This window comes from Heptranchias perlo, chromosome 20 (assembly GCF_035084215.1).
Source record: "Heptranchias perlo isolate sHepPer1 chromosome 20, sHepPer1.hap1, whole genome shotgun sequence".
NCBI classification, from domain to species: Eukaryota; Metazoa; Chordata; class Chondrichthyes; order Hexanchiformes; family Hexanchidae; genus Heptranchias; species Heptranchias perlo.
Window position 1 is genome coordinate 27,794,815 of NC_090344.1, and position 19,922 is coordinate 27,814,736.

The 19,922-nt window shown below is 44.4% G+C and overlaps 1 non-coding gene across 1 annotated transcript; it reads right to left on the reverse strand.

The window, feature by feature from the left end:
- Positions 1 to 5,659: 5,659 nt before the first annotated feature.
- On the reverse strand, positions 5,660 to 5,733 carry trnat-agu (transfer RNA threonine (anticodon AGU)). The gene has a single exon. It is a non-coding gene; the product is annotated as a tRNA-Thr (tRNA).
- Between the last annotated feature and the right edge of the window lie 14,189 nt (positions 5,734 to 19,922).

The following is a 19,922-nucleotide window of genomic DNA, read 5'->3' on the forward strand; positions in this document are numbered from 1 at the left end:
CTACTTCTTATAGATTTGTTCAATGATCAAACAAATAAGGACTGGAGTTGACAGACCGTGTTCCCTCCCTCAGAGAGATGATCCAGCGTGGCAAATGCTTTTAATTCGGAGCCAATGGTCTCTTGCAGAGTTGCACGGCACGTGAAAGAATCTCTACCAAGCTCCATCTTAAATTCTGCTCGTTCGCAAAGCTTGATATTTATCCAATTTGTTTCCATACTTTAATCTCTCCCTGTCCCTGTCTCTTGACTCTCTGAATTTTCCCCTGATGGACTTCTCAGGTTTTCTTGAACGGCCAAGGATGATCGAACCTGCAACACCAGCAGAGAAGGGTAAAGATGGAAAGACTGAGACGGGGGGAGAAGCAAAGGTGCAACCCAGTTGATGTATTCGGAGCTATTGTCCACACATTTATGTCTCTTCGACCTCACAGTGAAAAAAATCAGCAATTTGAGTACAGTGCACTTATGGTAGAGTGTTTAAATGCGAGTGTTGAGACATACAACAATCGAACCGTTGCCATGGTGATGATCGAATCTAAACACTAGACCACAAAGAAACGCTGAAAATTCTTTGGTGCGAACAAGCAGCCCAACGCGGCCTTTCCTACTTGCCTCTTTGTAATTCAGGTCATTATCGTGCGAGACAAGCTGACCGCAAAAAAATGGCATTTTCTGTTCAAACTACTATCGCGACAGAAGGTGATGTTCAGGCAATGACAGCACCAAGTGCAACTAGGCATGTACATGAAATGGAAAGTGAGGTAAAATACTACCACAAGCTGCTGATGGACATGTTTCCATTTCCAAAATTCACGAACCTGAATGCAGCTCCTGGGAAAACTGCAAGGTCACGCAGGTCCATCATGAATCATTTGAAGCAACTGGCAGTTTAAAGTGGCATCTCCTCCTGCTTCTGTCGGGGGTGAAGGAGAGACACCGTCGTTATAAACGTACAGTTTGATTTTGTACAGAACTGTACAGAGAAGGAACACATATACTGGGGCTGTGAGATATTCGATATTATTCATATTTAACCACAAGAATATCCGCAATCAGAAGCTGAAAAGAAGGGAGAGATAAGAGGTCTGAGAATAAACACAGAGCTGAATGAATCACGGAAGAGTGAAAGAAAAATAAATCTTACCAGTTCCGCTGTGTTCCGTGCGCAATCTTGGGCGCTCCCCGATGGACTGATGGTGAGAATTTAATGCTCCCACCGCCGCATGAGTTCGATTCCAAGTCAGCGAATTAACATTAGCAAAAGTTATTAAATTAATTACATGAAACTAATTAAACCCTGTTGGTAGATGAATGACTGTTTTATTCACCATTAATCAAACGATAACTTTCTATTTCATACTGAAGGAGATGTTGACGTGGTTACCGAGAGACAGTCAAAACTTTAATCAGATTTTTATGTTTTGCAGGTGATCAAATTTCATCATTTTATAGACTGTATCTTAAGGGTATGATTAAAAGCTCAGTGCAGCTGTTGTTAAATTTAAAATGAATAGGAAATTGTCGCCGTTTATCACAGGAACGCCCGAACCGGTTCTACGATCAAGATGAAAGTAACGCAACGAGCAACATCTGATACAAAAATCCCCACCGTTTTGCTTTTCCAACATAAAGGGTGTGACATTTATTTTCTGAACATAGGAACAGTCTGATCTCGCTCACTACAGAAATCTCCATGTCACAGCGAACCAGCTCTCCTGCAGCGAGTGCGGCCTCCCTTCTGGCCTTTCGGGGGCTTGTCTGCCAAGGAGAATTGTAATTTTCTTGCTTCCAAAAAATACATTGAAACCCTGGAACTTTGAGGCGAAGAATCCTGAGGAAAAATCAAATAACAGCTCGAACCATCAAACTTCCGTGCAAACCGACAGCACCAACTAGACAGGCGAAGAGGTCACCTGCTGAACCAATAATTAATTGGGCTAAACTTTGAGTTTGCAGCGACCAATATAACAACTGTCTACAGTCAGTCCAAAATGAATGGTTGAAGCTTGTAGGAGTGAAAATCCAAACAGCCGGTCTTCACTCTTAAACCAGCAACTATGAAGAAAAACATGCCGGAGAAATACTCGCTTTCAGTGCGGTGACACTGGGCCAGAGTAAAACTCAGTTAATATGATTGGTGAGTGGCTGGAGGGTGGATTTCGAACTCCTGACCGATTGCACTGTGCATTTTCCAAATCTGCTTGGAGCACCAATCCCTTCAACTCATCACTTACAGGGACAATTCGATTCTCGGTTTCATTTCGCTGACGCTTGGTGAAATTTTACAAATTGGAAGCGATCAGTGTCAAAGCTAAACACGTCACCGACATGCTCACAGATACAAAGCGGCAACACTCTGCTTCAGCTAGATGAAAGCCGAGAGCGATTTCACAGTCAAATATAATGGCTAACAAAACTTATTCAAAGAAAGTGCAGGTCGTTGAGTTGCCTTTAAATTCCTGATTGTTCGCATTGAACTTCTTCCCATTGCGTTTGAGAGCCACGTGGGGCGATTTGGGGACTTCATTTCATTTTATGCAGAAGTTTCAAATGCAGTTCAAGGTCAAAAGTCCTGGGACCACTGTTGTTCACAATTTACCGGTGCTGGGACCACTGTTGTTCGCAATTTATCGGTGTTGGGACCACTGTTGTTTACAATTTATCGGTGTTGGGACCACTGTTGTTTACAATTTACCAGTGCTGGGACCACTGTTGTTTACACTTTGTCGGTGCTGCGACCATTGTTGTTCACAATTTATCGGTTCTGGGATCACTGTTGTTCACAATTTACCAGTGCTGGGACCACTGTTGTTCACAATTTACCAGTGCTGGGACCACTGTTGTTCACAATTTGTCGGTGCTGGGACCACTGTTGTTCACAATTTATCGGTGCTGGGACCACTGTTGTTCACAATTTGTCGGTGCTGGGACCACTGTTGTTCACAATTTATCGGTGCTGGGACCACTGTTGTTCACAATTTGTCGGTGCTGGGATCACTGTTGTTCACAATTTATCGGTTCTGGGATCACTGTTGTTCACAATTTACCAGTGCTGGGACCACTGTTGTTCACAATTTACCAGTGCTGGGACCACTGTTGTTCACAATTTACCAGTGCTGGGACCACTGTTGTTCACAATTTGTCGGTGCTGGGATCACTGTTGTTCACAATTTATCGGTGCTGCGACCATTGTTGTTCGCAATTTACCAGTGCTGGGACCACTGTTGTTCACAATTTATCGGTGCTGCGACCATTGTTGTTCACAATTTATCGGTGCTGGGACCACTGTTGTTCGCAATTTACCAGTGCTGGGACCACTGTTGTTCACAATTTATCGGTGCTGGGACCATTGTTGTTCACAATTTATCGGTGCTGGGATTACTGTTGTTCACAATTTATCAGTGCTGGGTTTGAGAATGCATACGGGGCGCCCTTTTAATAAAAATGCATATGGGGTAAGCTTTTAGTGGTTTATAGTGAGATACCTCCATAGCGAAGTAGCAGTGTGGTGAACCAATGGTTAATATAAGTAGCCCATTTTGCTGGCTAGAATTAGAAACAATGAGCTTGTTCTTTGACCACCTGTTTACGTTATTAATTTTCTTTATGTATAAGCCTGCCTTGTGTTAATCAAGCAAAGAGATATGATAAAGTTGAATTCTAGTATAAGGAGTTGTCATGCAGCTGCATTATTGAATGGATCTCCCTTTGCAGGCAAGGTCAAAAAACATCCCAAGCCAGAGATAAGGTAGCCTCCCTTTTCCTTGTCACACGCATGAACAAGTATTACCTGTGAGTGGTCGGTCATTATGTCAGTTAGCATGGCTTGCCAAGACTCAGTTTATGATTGGTTTTAACCCCTTGCTACTCATGTCCCTCCCCACTCTGAAAATGTATAATTGTGTGGATCTGCCTATGTAATTTTGCCTGCTCTATGAGATTGACCAGACTCTGTCAAGAGTTGAAATCAATTCTATAGATAAGGTCAGCTGCAGCTAATAAATTGTGTTAAACTTTCAAGTGTTATTCTCATCAGTTATTGCTGAACCAGACGAAGGGTAAAGAAATCCGGTATCGTCAGGTTCACGGTTGTTCACAATTTATCGGTGCTGGGTTCACAGTTGTTCACAATTTATCGGTGCTGGGACCACTGTTGTTCTCAATATGTCGGTGCTGGCGCCACTGTTGTTCACAATTTATCGGTGCTGGGTCCACTGTTGTTCACAATTTATCGGTGCTGGGACAACTGTTGTTCACAATTTATCGGTGCTGGGTCCACTGTTGTTCACAGTTTATCGGCGCTGGGGCCACTGTTGTTCACAATTTATCGGTGCTGGGACAACTGTTGTTCACAATTTATCGGTGATGGGACCACTGTTGTTCACAATTTACATTAATGATTTAGTCATAGGAATCGGAAATACAATTTCAAAATTGACAGACAGCACATAATTGGGAGCTGTAGTTAATGCAAAGCGAAAAATACAGGAAGACGTCAGTAAACTTGCAAAATGGGCGTGTAAATGGCAAATTAGTTTCAATATTTATTGTGTATTCACTTGCCTTGTTTGCCCTCCCTAAATGCATTACCTCATTCTCCAGATTGAATTGCATTTGCCACTATTCTATCCACCTGTCCAGTCCACTGATATCTTCCTGCAGTCCACAGCTTCCCTCCTCACCATCAACCACACGACCAATTTTTGCATCTTCTGCAAAATTGTTAATAATACCCCGTACATTTAAATCCAAATCAATGATCTGTGCTACGAAAAGCAGCGACCTAGTACGGATCCCTGCGGAACCCCACTCGAGACAGCCTTGCAGTCACAAAAACACCCGTCGACCATTGCTTCCTGCCACTCAGTCAATTTTGGATCAACTTGCCAATTTCCCTTAGATCCAATGGGCTTTTACACTTTTGACCAATCTGCCATGTAGGACTTTGTCAAAAGCCTCGCGAAAATCTATGTAGACTACAAAAAACGCACTACACTCATCCACCTTCCTTGATACCTCCAAAAAAATTCAATTCAAACGACCTTCCCTTAACAAATCCATGCTGACTGCCCTTCATTAATCCGTCCCTTTCTAAATGAAGATAAATACTTTCCCCCAGAATTGTGCTCAATACCGAGGTTAGGCTGACTGGCCTGCAATAATTCGATCTGTCCCTTTCTCCCTTTTTAAACAACGGTACAACTTCAGCAGTCCTCCAATCCTCCGGCATCACACCTGTCACCAGGGAGGATTGGAAAATGATGGTCAGAGCCTCCGATATTTCCTTCCTTGCTTCTGTTAACAGCCTGGGATGTATTTCATCCGGGCCTGGCGATTCAGGTGGAGTGATTTGGGGACTTCCTTTCCCTCTTTGCAAACGTTTGCACCGCAGGTCAAAATCACAAGTCTTGGTCCAAATTTGGACTACTTCCGGGTTTGAACCTCAAATCGCGAAATATACCCCGACCCCAACGAGCCCAGAAACAAGAACGTGTCTTTAAATTAACGTGTTACAGACACATTCTATGAGAGGTCTGTCTGCACAATGAAAGGGCGTTTTTGAACAGTCATTCGGTTATCCGTTTCCTCCTGAACAAACACCACAGTGTTATTTTGTCGCTCAATTCCACAAATTCGGTAAAATAACGAGCTGCACAAGGCACTGCTGGGAGTTGAACCCAGGATTTTCTGTTTACTAAACAGACGCTTTAACCAACTAAGCCACAGCGCCAATTGATGACACTTTATCTCCACCTCCTCTCATTAATATCTATCAGCGGCACTTCACTGTTGGGGGTTCAGGCCGCTTCATCTTTGTCTGTTTCGCTTTTCCGTTCACCTGTGCATTCCGACACTGACTGGATTTCTCGCTGTGTTTATCTTTGTGTATCCATCAGTGCGTTGATACATGGATGATTATGTGTGATTGTATTTGTTACATTAAATAAATTCGGGGATCAGACAATTCTCGCTCTGACATTGGAGAACTATTGAGCCGAACTTTACAGCGAAGTGTTGTTTATTGTCGTGCTGAAACTAAAAAAAAGCGTGAGAGGAGCAAAAAGGGAAAAGGAGAAAAACTTGTGAGGGAAAATGAGGACAACTCTCAAGGTTTTTCCAAATATATTAAGAGAACGAAGGGAGGCTTGGAGTAATGTGGGCCGCTTGAAGACAGATGGAGGTGATATTGTAATTGAAAATCAGGAAATGGCAGAGTTGCTAAATTTTTACTTTGCATCGGTCGTCTCAGAAATGGATGAGGCTAACATACCAGAGACACGAGGAAAACTGTTAATAAATCAAGGGGTTTCGTTTTAGTAACATGATGGCAATGGAGAAAATAATTAGGCTAAAGATAGACAAATCTCCACGACCTGATGTTTACCATCCCAGGGGATTGAAAGGAACAAGTGAGGAAATTGGACATGCTTTAGTCATGATCGATCAAAACTCTCTTGATTTAAGAATTGTTATTTAATGAAGCGCATCTTGATTGGAGGCTTCTGTTAGAGAAAGATCTCGAAGTGATAATTGAGAGACCGAAAATGAAGCTGTTTGGCAGGAGCGCTGATGCTGTCGGTTGTTCGCTGCTCTCGTGTTGCACAATTATTGAGCGTGCGTTATTTATTTATAGCAGTATGGGCTCCAGAAATGACCAGGTTGTGAGTTCGAGCGTCTTCTAAAACAATCAAACCTTTTACTCCGAACATTTTGACTGGAGTTCAAGGTACAACTGGTATGTTCCATAACGCATCTACTTCTTAGTGTTCCCATGTGGGCTCTTGGGTTCCTCCGGCCTGCCGTCTTGCAATAGGAGGTGCCAGTTTACTTGTTCATAGGGGGAGAGGGGGCTTTTAGCGGCAGCTCATATGGCAAAGGGGCCGGTAAGGGATCTTTACATCTAAAGAACCAAACAAACAATTCTTCTTTTCGTTAAGCCGATATTCATCGGTTGGAAGTTTCGTGTTGGCAAAATTTGGAAGGGAAATATTCTGCCTGGTGTCACTGTGCAACGGGTGAAATTATTCAGCTTACAGATGTTAATACGCTGAAAGATCGAGAGGCCTTTTCCAACTCCCGTGTGGGACAAGTTCAGCATTTGAGCCGCTGGGTAAAGTGTTATTTTAATTGGTGCAAACGAATGAGAAGACATTTGGCACAAACAAGAAGAATTGTAAACTCACGAGTTCACTGTCCATGTTTCTTATATCATGTTCAACAGGAACAAGGATTCTCCTCAACACGTTGCTGAGAATTTTATCAAACGGACCTCACCTTTGCTCCCCGGCTGCAGGGATAATTCAGAGGCCTCCCATGAATATGTACGCTGGGAGCTTAGTATCGAGCCTGAGTAGCTCAGTCGGTAGAGTATCATACTTTTAAAGTGGGTAGTGAGCTGAAGGTCCATCGTTTAACTCCCTGTCCAGGCTCCAAATTTCGGAACAGCTGGCAAGCTGTGTCTTTGCAGCGGGACCTGCGATGTGTTGTCAAAGTTTCGATTGTATCTTGTTTCCCAGGGATGGGCAGTAATGCGCTGTCTGAGGCGGTTCCCGATCAGGAATTCAACTTTACTGTATTAGTTCACTGTATTAATTTCGCAAAACTCATTCAACTCTGTAAAAAAGACGAATACTTGTTCAAATCGCCATTGATCAAGCAGTAACTTTCTGTTTCCGGCTGAAAGAAATGGTAACTTTTTTATGCGTTAATTCACCAGGCCGAATTTAGGGCGTTCAGAGAGGAAGTGAAAAAGGAAATGAGAGGCAAAGAGAAATATGACTATAGACTGACGGCCAACATAAAAGGGAACCCAAAAGACTTCGACAGGCATGTAAACAGTAAACGGGTAGTAAGGGGAGGGGTGAGGCCGATTAGGCACGATAAAGGAGATCTACTCATGGAGGCAGAGGGGATGGCCGAGGTAACAAATTAGTATTTTGCATCTATCTTTAACAAGAAGACAGAGTCTCAGCAAAGGAAGTTATCGTTGAGATACTGGATGGTCTAAAAATTCATAAAGAAGAGGCACTTGAACGGCTGGCTGTACTTAAAGTAGATAAGCCGCCACGTCCGGATGGGATGCATGCTCGGTTGTTGAGGGAAGTAAGGGTGGAAATTGCGGAGGTACTGGCCATTATCTATTAACATCCTTAGATATGTGGGTGGTGCCAGAGGACTGGAAAATTGCAAAGGTTACACCCTTGTCCAAAAAAGGGTGTACGGATAAAGCCAGCAATTATAGGCCAGTCAGTTTAACCTCAGTGGTGGGGAAACTTTGAGAAACGATAACCCGGGACAGAATTAACAGCCACTTGGACGAGGGTGGATTGATTAGGGAAAGGCAGCCCGGATTTGTTAAAGGCAAATCGTGGTTAACTGACCTGTTAGAGTTTTTTGATGAGGTAACAGAGAGGATAGATAAGGGCAATTTAGTTGATGTGGTGTATAAGGACTTTCAAAAGGTGTTTGCTAAAGTGCCGCATGGTCGGCTTCTCATCAAGATTGCGGCCCATGGAATAAACGGGGCAGTAACAACATAAATGCAGAATTGACGAACAGCAGGAAACAGATTACTGGTGAACTGTTGTTTTTCGAACTGGCGAGAGGTGTACAGTGGCGTTCCCCAGGGATCAGTGCTGGGACCACTGCTTTTCTTGATACATATGAATGACTTGGACTTGAGTGCACAGAGCACAATTTCAAAATTTGCAAATGAAACAAAACTTGGAAGGGTAGTAAACAATGATAAGGATAGTGATGAACTTCAAATGATATAGACATGCTGGTGGCATGGGCGGAGACGGGGCAGATGAAATTTAACGCAAAAAAAGTGCGAAGTGATACATTTCGGTCGGAAAAACGAGGAGAGGCAAAATAAACTCCAGGGCACAAATGTAAAAGCGGTAGAGGAACAAAGAGGGGTTTATGTGTACAAATCGTTGAATGTGGCAGGGCAGGTTGAGAAAGCGGTTAAAAAGCATACGGGATCCTGGGCTTTATAAATAGTTGTATAGAGTACAAAAGTATAAAAGTATAGAAGTCAGGATGAAACTTTATAACACACTGGTTCGAACACAACTGAAATTTTGTGTGGGGTTCTGGACACCGCACTTCAGGAAAGATGTGAAGGCCTTCGAGGGGGTGCAGAAAAAAAATACTATAATAATTCCAGGGATAAGGGACTTTACTTACGTGGATAGACCGGAGAATCTGAGGTTGTTCTCCTTGGAACAGAGACGGTTTTGTCGAGATTTGATAGAGGTATTCAAAATCATGAAGGATCTGGGCATGGAAGATGGAGAGAAACTGTTCCCATTGGCGGAAGGGTCAAGAACCAGAGGACATAGATTTAAAGTGATTGGCAAAATAACCAAAGGTGACATGAGGAAAAACTTTTTTACACAGCGAGAGGTTCGGATCTCAATGCACTGCCCGAGGGTGTGATGGAGGCAGATTCAATCATGGCCTTCAAAGGGGAGCTGGATCAGTACTTGAAAGGAAAAAAAATGCAGGGATTCGGGGAAAGGCGGGGTAATGGTTCTAGCTGTATTGCTCTTGCAGAGATCTCGCACGGACTCGATGGCGCGAATGGCCTCTTTCCGTGCTGTAAGCTTTCTATGATTCAATTCTATGTGTTGGTTGCAATGCAAAGGGAACAGAGCGTGCCATAAATCGACACGACTCTGAGTTACCTCACAAGCAATGTATTTTAAGAGCAACTAATTCTGAAACGTCTTACTTGATATCTCAAGTCGTGCACTCGAAAGCAATTTGGTAAAGGGAGACTAATATTGGTGAATGGAAATAGTTAGTGCACAACTTGATATTGCTGTCCACCCGAACAGAAAACGAGATTGAATGGATCGATGTGGTCTGAAAGGATGGCCGATCGGCTGTGAGACGCAACCAACTTTTACACTGGCTGCACAACTAAAGCAACAGCGGTTCGTTGGTCTAGGGTTATGATTCTTGCTTAGGGAATTTCATTGAGTGATATGCGAGTGGTCCCGGGTTCAAATCCCGGACGAGCCCGTATGTGTTTCGCCTTTTAGTGAAAAGTCACCAATTGTCTTCTCACATCTTTTCAGTTTTGCTGTTGGTGGAACTGAATTATATCCGGAGGATGTTTGAGCTCCAGTGGACTGAATGCCGAAGTTTCGTCGACGCAATACACATGAAGCAAATAAAATGTCTCAAGATGACGAGGAGATTGAAACTGAATTTGGATTTTTCCCAATTCAGGCGGATATTAGATGACGGGATAGAAAGCCACATATCCAAGTTTGCCGATGACACCAAGATGGGCAGCATTGTAAGCAGTGCAGATGAAAGCATAAAATTACAGAGAGGCATTAATATAATAAATGAATGTGCAAAATTGTAGCAAATCGATATGAATTTCGTCAAGTGTGAGGTCATCCACTTTGGAACTAAAAGGATAAATCAGAGTACTTTCGAAATGGTGAAAAGCTCGAAACAGTGGAGGTCCAAAAAGACTTAGGGGTCCATGAACACACGTCATTAAAATGTCATGGACAGGTACAAAAAATAATCAAAAAGGTTAATGGAATGTTGGTCTTTATATCCAGAGGACTAGATTCCAGGGGATAGGCATTATGATACAGTGACAAAACTCTGGTTCGACCACACCTGGAGTATTGCCTTCAGTTCTGGGCAACGCACCTTAGGAAGGATATATTGGCTATGAAGGGAGTGCAGCGTCGATTTACTAGAATGTTGCCTGGACTCCACAGTTTAAATTACGCGGAGAGATTACATAAACTCGGGTTTGCTTCGAATTCAGTAGATTAAGTGCTGATTTGATCGAACATTTCAAAATATTAAGGGGAACTGATGGGGTAAATAGAAAAAAAAAGATTTCCGCCCGTTAGCGTGTCTCGGACTCGGGGAAGCAGCCGAAATATTAGGGTCAGGACTTTCAGGAGTGAAGTTGGGAAACACCTCTGCAAGCAAAGGGAGGTAGAAGTTTGGAACTCTCTTCCGCAAACGGCAGTTGATGCGAGCTCAATTGTTAATTTTAAAACTGAAATTGATAGATTTTTGTCAACCAAAGGCATTAAGGGACATGGGGCTAAGGCGATAATATGCAGTTAGGTTACATATCAACCAGGATCTCACTGAATTGCGCATAAGGCTCGAGGGGCGAAATAGTATACTTTTGCTCCTCAGCTCCTCATTGTTACAGAATGATCCTGCATTGTATCGGGAATCGAACCAAGGTCTCCAGCGTAATAAGTAAGAATTCGACCCCAAGCACCATCAATGCGCGCGTTTGTAACAGCAACATGTGTCCATTTGGAATCCGATCTGAATGAACATGCCGTTTGCAGCTGCGGTGGCCGAGTGTTTGAAGCGTTGGATTCAAAATTCAATTGAGGTTTTCCTGCCCAGGTTTGAATTCTGATCGCAGAGCTACTGTTTAAAGATCTCTTCAGTGCTGAAATAGATTAATTGGAGTTAATTGTCCGCATTTATCTCCCTCCAAGAATGAGAGATTCTCCAGCGTGGCGGGTGCTTTTAATTCGTGTCAGATCTTCTCTTGCAAGATTTCAAGACCAGAGAAGGAATCTCTCCCAATCTGTAACTTAAATTCTGGTAGTTTGCAAAACCTGACATTTATACTCTTTATTTTCTTTGCATGCATCTCTCTTTCTCTCCCTGTCTCTGTCTCTTGTCTCTCTGTGTTGTCCCCGATGGACTTCTCAGGCTTCCTTGATCGGCGATGGCTGATCCAACCTGCAATAATAGCAGAGAAGGGTAAAGAAAAAAAAGACTGAGGTAGTAGGAAAAGGAAAGGTACAACCCAGCTGATAAATTCATAGCTAATGTATCCACATTCATGGATCTTCACTCTCATAGTGAATGAAAGCAGCAATTTGAGTAAAGTATACTTATCGTAGAGTGTAAACTATGACCGTGCCGAGACAGACGACAATGTCGTTTCAGAGCAATTCATTCTGTAAAGTGTTACTTGATAATAAAAGTCGTACATTCAAAACGAATTTGATAAAGAGAGACTAATATTGTTGATTTGAAATAATTAGTGTGGAATCTGAAATTGCTCCACACGGTATATCGTACAAGAAAGCGAGATTGGATGGCCATGGTGTTCTGAAATGATGGCGGATCGGCTGCGAGGCAGCGAAATTTTACACTGGCTGCACGGCTCTGTTGCCAGTTGATCTTTGGATCTGATTCTCGCTGAGGGAGTTTTACTGGCTCAAATCCAGGATGACCCCTATTGTGTCCCCGTTTTTGCTCAAAAATCACCAATTGGCTTCTCAGCGATGCAAAAGGCAGGTTTGACTTATCTCCAGCAGAGCATGTTTGAACACGAGAGGAGAGAATGCAGAGGGTTTGTCCACGAAAGACACGTGGACGAAATGAAGATAATCTTTCAAGAAGTTGGACAGATTGAAGCCGGCACATGAATTTATCCCAATTCAGGCGATCTCATGGGTACAGATGCAAAAGGTAAAGGAAGCTGCATTGGCCTGGAACCAAACGCCTGGTTTCGCCGTCGGCAGGCGAGGGTTCTACACTCAACCACCAATCCACACACGGCTGCAGGCTGCACGTGTAGCGTTGGATACAAGTCTGGAACATGCAGTCTGGCAGAGTTCCTGTGATGAGCCTGCGCAGTCTCCAACCGCGTGCTACCTGTGGGTGACCAAACGAGTGGGTCAAGCATGGTCTTGAAATTCACTGAGATTCGAAATCACTTCACACCGCCACTGTAAAATGGTTAAATCAATAAGAGCTGTAGTTACCAGGCAGTATTTACTTCTCTCAGAAATAAAGTTATAATCCAGCCCTACATACACCTCTAAGATTTCACGACATGCGAAGAATTTCCTTTAAGCTGCAGCTGAAATTCTGTTGAATCACACAATTGGAGATTTATACTATTTTTCTTTTCATGTATCTCTCTATCTCTGCGTTTCTTCACTTTCGGTTTTGCTCCCTAATGGACTTATCAGGCTTCCTTCAACGGCCAGGTCTGGAAACCCCGGATGGGAAAAGGCTTGTCGGATCTTCGTCCAATTGTTGGATTTCGACGGAATGAGTTTTGCTATTTTCCGTCTCCGTTTGCGGAAAATATAAACCCAGATGGGATTTCCCCTCCTCGGGTCCCGTCACCTTCGGGTAATGGGAATGAACCCGATCGATCACTCGGTCTTAATATCTGTATTCTCATTGTTTAACAATAAAATTACTGGGTTACAGTTAATTTCAGGACACATTTTAGAAATTAATACATAACAGACATATTCGAAAACTAGAAGCACGTGGGATTAAAGGGTCGGTGGTAACGTGGGCAAGTAATAGGCTGAGGGATAGGAGGCAGAGGTTAGTAGTGAACGGATGTTTTTCTGACTGGGGAGAAATATGCAGTGGAATCCCCTCGGGGTCGGCATCAGGACTATTGCTTTTCATGTTATATTTAAATGACTTGGATGTGGGAATAGGGAGTACAATTTCAAAGTTTGCGGATGATACAAAACTTGGCAACGGAGTAAATAGTGACGAAGATAATAGCAGACTTCAGGAGGACACAGACAGACTGGTGAAACGGTCAGTCACGTGACAGATTTAACGCCTATCAGTGTGAAGTGATGCACTTTTGGATGAAGAACATGGAGAGGCAGTATAATCTGAATGGAACAATTTATGGGGGTTCCAAGAGCAGAGGGACCTGGGAGTTCATATTCATAAAACAGGGCAAGTTGATAAGGCGGTTAAGAAAGCGTAAGGGATACTTGGCTTTGTAAATAGGGGCATTGAATATAAAAAAGGAAATCATGCTAATCCTTACAAATCAGTGGTTAGGCCTCAGCTGAAGTATATTGTACAGGTCTGGGCACTACACTTTAGGATAAAAAGGCATTGAAGAGGATTCAGAGCAGGTTGACCTGGATGACACCAGTGATGAGGGACTTCAGTTATTTGGAGAGATTGGAGAAGCTGGGATTGTTCTCCTTACAGCAGAGATGGTTAACGGGAGACCTAATAGAGATATTCAAAATAGTGAGGGGTTTTGAAAGAGCAAGTAGGGAGAAACTGTTTCCGTCTGGCAAGTGGGTCGGTAACCAGAGATCACAGATTTAAAATAATTGGGAAAAGAACGAGAGGGGAATTGAGGAGATTTTTTTTCACACAGAAGGTTGATAAGATCTGGAACGCACTTCCTGAAAGGGTGGTGGAAGCAGATTCCATGGGATCACTCAAAAGGCAATTGGACATAATTGAAGAGGACTAATTTGCAGGATTATTGGGAAAAATCTGGGGTGTGGGTCTAATTTGGACAGGTCTTCGAAAACGCCGACACTGGCACGACGGCCAAATGGCCTCCTTCTGTGCTGTAAGATTCCATGATTCTATGATTACCTGATGAATCATTGCAATTGATGCTATTCAGCGTTGAGCAACCAAGAAAATTATAACCGTGATATTCGGCTTCTCCATTCCCTTATGAATATCGCAGCTTATAATGTCCAGGCGGGGGTGGGTCTGAATGGGGGATAGAGTGCGGAGATTGGAATGGAAGTCCAGCAGAATGAACTTGGCCTCATCAGTTTTTGTTACTTTTCCAACCAGTTGCCCGAAGCAGGCGGTGAACCTTCTTCTCGAGAGAGGATCGTCATTTCAGTTCAGAAGGAAAAAGGTATCAAGAAAATCGGGTAAAACGCACACAGAATGATCCGGGGCTTTTTGCACATCCCTTTTAAACAGACACAGACACGGAATAATCCGGAACTTTCAGGACGTCCCTTTTTAACAGATACAGACACGGAATGATCCGGGACTTACAGCACATCCCTTTTTAACAGACACAGACACGGAATGATCCGGGACTTACAGCACATCCCTTTTTAACAGACACAGACACTGAATGATCCGGACATAAATCATCATGATGGTACATACGTTTCTCTTAGGTTGAACATAAGATTTACTCTTTTTACAATGACACCACTGTACAATCTGATACTTCGCGACCTTACAATCTCAACACCTTCCTGGAAGGAACTGTTGCTGATTTCAGCAAATAATGCAAAACCCTCTGTCTGCCGTTTCGAGAAGGATGGGACTTTGACCAGACCTTCTGTGTGGATTGAAGGAGAGAAACAAAACTTAAACACGGTGTGCGGATATTACACAGTGTGCTGAGTGTTCGGTTAGTGTGGGAGTTGAAGGGTTAATCTCTTTAAATCTAGTGCATATTGCTTCAACTGTTTAAGGTCAATTTAAAAGTTTAAATTTCTAAGTTTCTGTCAGGCTTCAGCAGAGAGCTGCTGTAGCAAGTTAATTGGTTAGCTAGATTCAATTGGTCCCTGAAGGTGGGGCAGGCCTGACTCATCTGAGTCTCAACTGTAGAAATACAGGGGCCTGTCAGTGCGGACTGCACGGTGTGCGGATATTACACAGTGTGCTGAGAGTTCGGTACGTGTGGGAGTTCGGTGAAGTGGGGGAAGGAGGTGCTGCTTTGCCTTGCTTTTCCAAACTTTTCCTGCAGAGCGGTAGTGGACCTGAGAGTAGAAGACTGAGATTGTGGAATAAAAGCAGCAGCAGACCTGCACCAAGAGACAACTACTGTGCGACATCACAGGGACTTAACTCCTGGACCTGAGATAAATAAGAAGCAAAAAGTAATCCAAGTGGGACTTCACCAAGGAAGAGGTAAGTGATTGGCTGGTGAGTATTTTCCTGCTGAACTTGTCTTAGGTTAGAGTTTGTGGATTCTCTGGTCTCTGTTGTGTAGTGGGGGACTGCTGTTCAGCAAGGGCCCTTGAGTATACCTTTTTAATTGAAGTGAAATTGGTGGGATTCATTTAATTTGAATTAATTAGTGAAAGGGTAAGTCATGTCAGGACAGCCCAGCCCCGTGTTATGCTCTTCCTGCTCTATGTGGGAAATCAGGGACCCTTCCGGTGTCCCTGACGACCATGTGTGCGGGAAATGCATCCAGCTGCAGCTACTGACAAACCGCATTGCGGCACTGGAGCTGCGGATGGATTCATTATGGAGCATTCGCGATGCTGAGAACGTCGTGGATAGCACGTTTAGTGAGATGGTCACACCGCAGGTAAAGGTTGTACAGGCAGGAAGTAATTGGGTGACCACCAGGCAGAGTAAGAAGAGCAGGCAGGCAGTGCAGGGGTCCCCTGTGGCCGTCCCCCTCTCAAACAAATATACCGCTTTGGATATTGTTGAGGGGGATGACTTATCAGGGGAAGGCAGCAGCAGCCAACTTCCTGGCACCAGGGGTAGCTCTGCTGCACAGGCTGGGAGGAAAAAGAATGGAAGAGCTATAGTGGTAGGGGATTCTATCGTAAGGGGAACAGACAGGCGTTTCTGTGGCCGTAAACGTGACTCCAGGATGGTTTGTTGCCTCCCTGGTGCCAGGGTCATGGATGTCACTCAGCGGCTTCAGGGCATTCTCAAGGGGGAGGGGGAGCAGGCAGAGGTCGTGGTCCACATTGGGACCAACGACATAGGTAGGAAGGGAGATGAGGTCCTGCATCAAGAATTTAGGGAGCTAGGTAGCAGATTAAAGAGCAGGACCTCAAAGGTTGTAATCTTTGGATTACTCCCAGTGCCACGGGCGAGTGAGTATAGAAATAGGAGGATAGAACAGATGAATGCGTGGCTAAAGAGTTGGTGCAGGAGGGAGGGTTTCAGTATCCTGGATCACTGGGCCTGCTTCTGGGGAAGGTGGGACTTGTACAAGTCGGACGGGTTGCATCTGAACCGGAGCGGAACAAATATCCTTGCGGGGAGGTTTGATAGCACTGTTGTGGGGGGGGGGGGGGGGGTTAAACTAACTTGGCAGAGGGATGGGATACAGAGTGGAGCTACAATAGGGGGTGATGTGCAGCCAAATATAGAGAAAAAAACAAGTCAGCTTGGAAGACAGGGCAAATATGTAAGAGCAAGGCTGGATGGCATCTATTTTAATGCAAGGAGTCTTGCAAATAAGGTGGATGAACTGAAGGTGTTGATAAACACATGGGAGTATGATATTGTTGCTGTCACAGAGACAGGGTTGAGGGAGGGGCAAGACTGGCAGCTCAATATTCCGGGGTACAGAATCTTCAGGTGAGACAGAGGGGGAGGTATAAGAGGAGGGGGGGTCGCAATATTAATTAAAGAATCAATTACTGCCAGAAGGAGGGATGATATATTAGCAGGTTCCTCAAATGAGGCCATATGGGTGGAGCTTAAAAACAAAAAGGGGGCAAGCACTTTGATGGGAGTGTACTATAGACCCCCAAACAGTCAGGGGGAGATAGAGGAACAGATATGTAGGCAAATCTCAGAAAATTGTGCAAATAATAGGGTAATAATAGTGGGGGATTTCAACTTCCCCAATATTAACTGGGATAATCAGAGTGTAAAAGGCTGAGAGGGTACAAAATTCTTAACGTGCATCCAGAAGAGCTTTTTGAGCCAGCATGTAGAAAGTCCTACAAGAGAGGGGGCGGTACTGGACCGAATTCTAGGGAATGTGGCCGGCCAAGTGGAAGAAGTGCTAGTAGGTGAGCACTTTGGTGACAGTGACCATAATTCGGTGAGATTTAAGGTGGTCATGGAAAAGGACAGGGAGGGGCCGGAAATAAAGGTTCTAAATTGGGGGAAGGCCGATTTTAATAGGATAAGGCAGGATCTGGCCAAAATGGACTGGGATCAGCTGCTAGTAGGAAAATCCGCATCGGAGCAATGGGAGTCTTTCAGAAGGGAGATTGAGACCATACAATGGCAACATGTTCCCGTAAAGGTCAAGGGTGGTTCCAAGAACTCCAGGGAACCTTGGATGTCAGGGGATATACGAGAATGGATTAGGAAAAAAAGGAGGGCTTTTGGCAGATACAAAAGGCTAAAGACGGAGGAAGCCCTAGAGGAGTACAAAAAGTGCAGGGGGATACTTAAAAAAGAAATTAGGCGATCAAGGAGGGGCCATGAAATAACACTGGCGAGCAAAATAAAGGAAAATCCTAAGATGTTTCACAAGTATATTAAGGGTAAGGGGATGACTAGGGAAAAAATAGGGCCCATTCGGGACAAAAATGGCAATCTGTGTGTGGAGCCGGCAGATGTAGGAGGGGTTCTAAATGAATTTTTTGCATCTGTTTTCACTATGGAGAAGGACGATGTAGACATAGAAATACGGCAGGGGGACTGTGATATACTCGAACATATTAACATCGAGCGGGAGGAGGTATTGGCAGTTTTAGCAGGCCTAAAAATGGATAAATCCCCAGGCCCGGACGAAATGTATCCCAGGCTACTGGGTGAGGCAAAGGAGGAGATTGCGGGGGCTCTAACACATATATTCAGAACCTCTCTGGCCACAGGGGATGTGCCAGAGGACTGGAGAACCGCTAATGTAGTACCATTATTCAAGAAGGGGAGTAGGGAAAAACTGGGGAACTACAGGCCAGTGAGCCTAACATCAGTGGTAGGAAAATTATTGGAAAAAATTCTGAAGGTCAAAATTAGTCTCCACTTGGAGAAGCAAGGATTAATCAGGGATAGTCAACATGGCTTTGTCAAGGGAAGATCATGTCTGACTAATTTGATTGAATTTTTTGAGGGGGTGACTAGGCGTGTGGATGAGGGTAACGCAGTGGATGTGGTATACATGGATTTCAGTAAGGCCTTCGATAAAGTCCCCCACAGGAGACTGGTCAAGAAGGTACGAGCCCATGGAATCCAGGGTGCCTTGGCACTTTGGATACAAAACTGGCTTAGTGGCAGAAGGCAGAGGGTGATGGTCGAAGGTTGTTTTTGTGACTGGAAGCCTGTGGCCAGTGGGGTACCACAGGGATCGGTGCTGGGTCCCTTGCTGTTTGTGGTCTACATTAATGACTTGGATATGAATGTGAAAGGTATGATCAGTAAGTTCGCTGATGATACAAAAATTGGTAGGTTGATAAATAGCGAGGAGGATACCCTCAGTCTGCAGGACGATATAGATGGGTTGGTCAGATGGGCGGAACAGTGGCAAATGGAATTTAACCCGGAAAAGTGCGAGGTGATGCACTTTGGAGGGACTAACACGGCAAGGGAATACACAATGAATGGGAGGACCCTAGGCAAGACAGAGGGTCAGAGGGATCTTGGTGTGCAAGTTCACAGATCGCTGAAGGCGGCGGAACAGGTAGATAAGGTGGTAAAGAAGGCATATGGGATACTTGCCTTTATTAGCCGAGGCATAGAATATAAGAGCAAGGAGGTTATGATGGAGCTGTATAAAACACTGGTTAGGCCACAGCTGGAGTACTGTGTGCAGTTCTGGTCGCACCACTACAGGAAGGATGTGATCGCTTTGGAGAGGGTGCAGAGGAGATTCACCAGGATGTTACCAGGGCTGGAGCGCTTCAGCTCTGAAGAGAGACTGGGAAGATTGGGTTTGTTTTCCTTGGAGCAGAGGAGGCTGAGGGGGGACATGATTGAGGTGTACAAAATTATGAGGGGCACAGATAGGATGGATACGAAGGCGCTTTTTCCCTTCGTTGAGGGTTCTATGACAAGGGGACATAGATTCAAGGTAAAAGGCGGGAGGTTTAGAGGGGATTTGAGAAAGAACTTTTTAACCCAGAGGGTGGTTGGAGTCTGGAACTCACTGCCTGAAAGGGTTGTGGAGGCAGGAACCCTCACAACATTCAAGAAGCATTTGGATGAGCACTTGAAATGCCATAGCATACAAGGCTACGGACCAAATGCTGGAATATGGGATGAGAGTAGACAGGGCTTGATGGCCGGCGCGGACACGATGGGCCGAAGGGCCTCGATCCGTGCCGTATAACTCGAAAAGTCATCACTGTAAATACAGGATCGAAATTCAGAACAGACAATTCTAGTTTTTATGGAAAATCCTTTCCTCTCTTGTTCCCC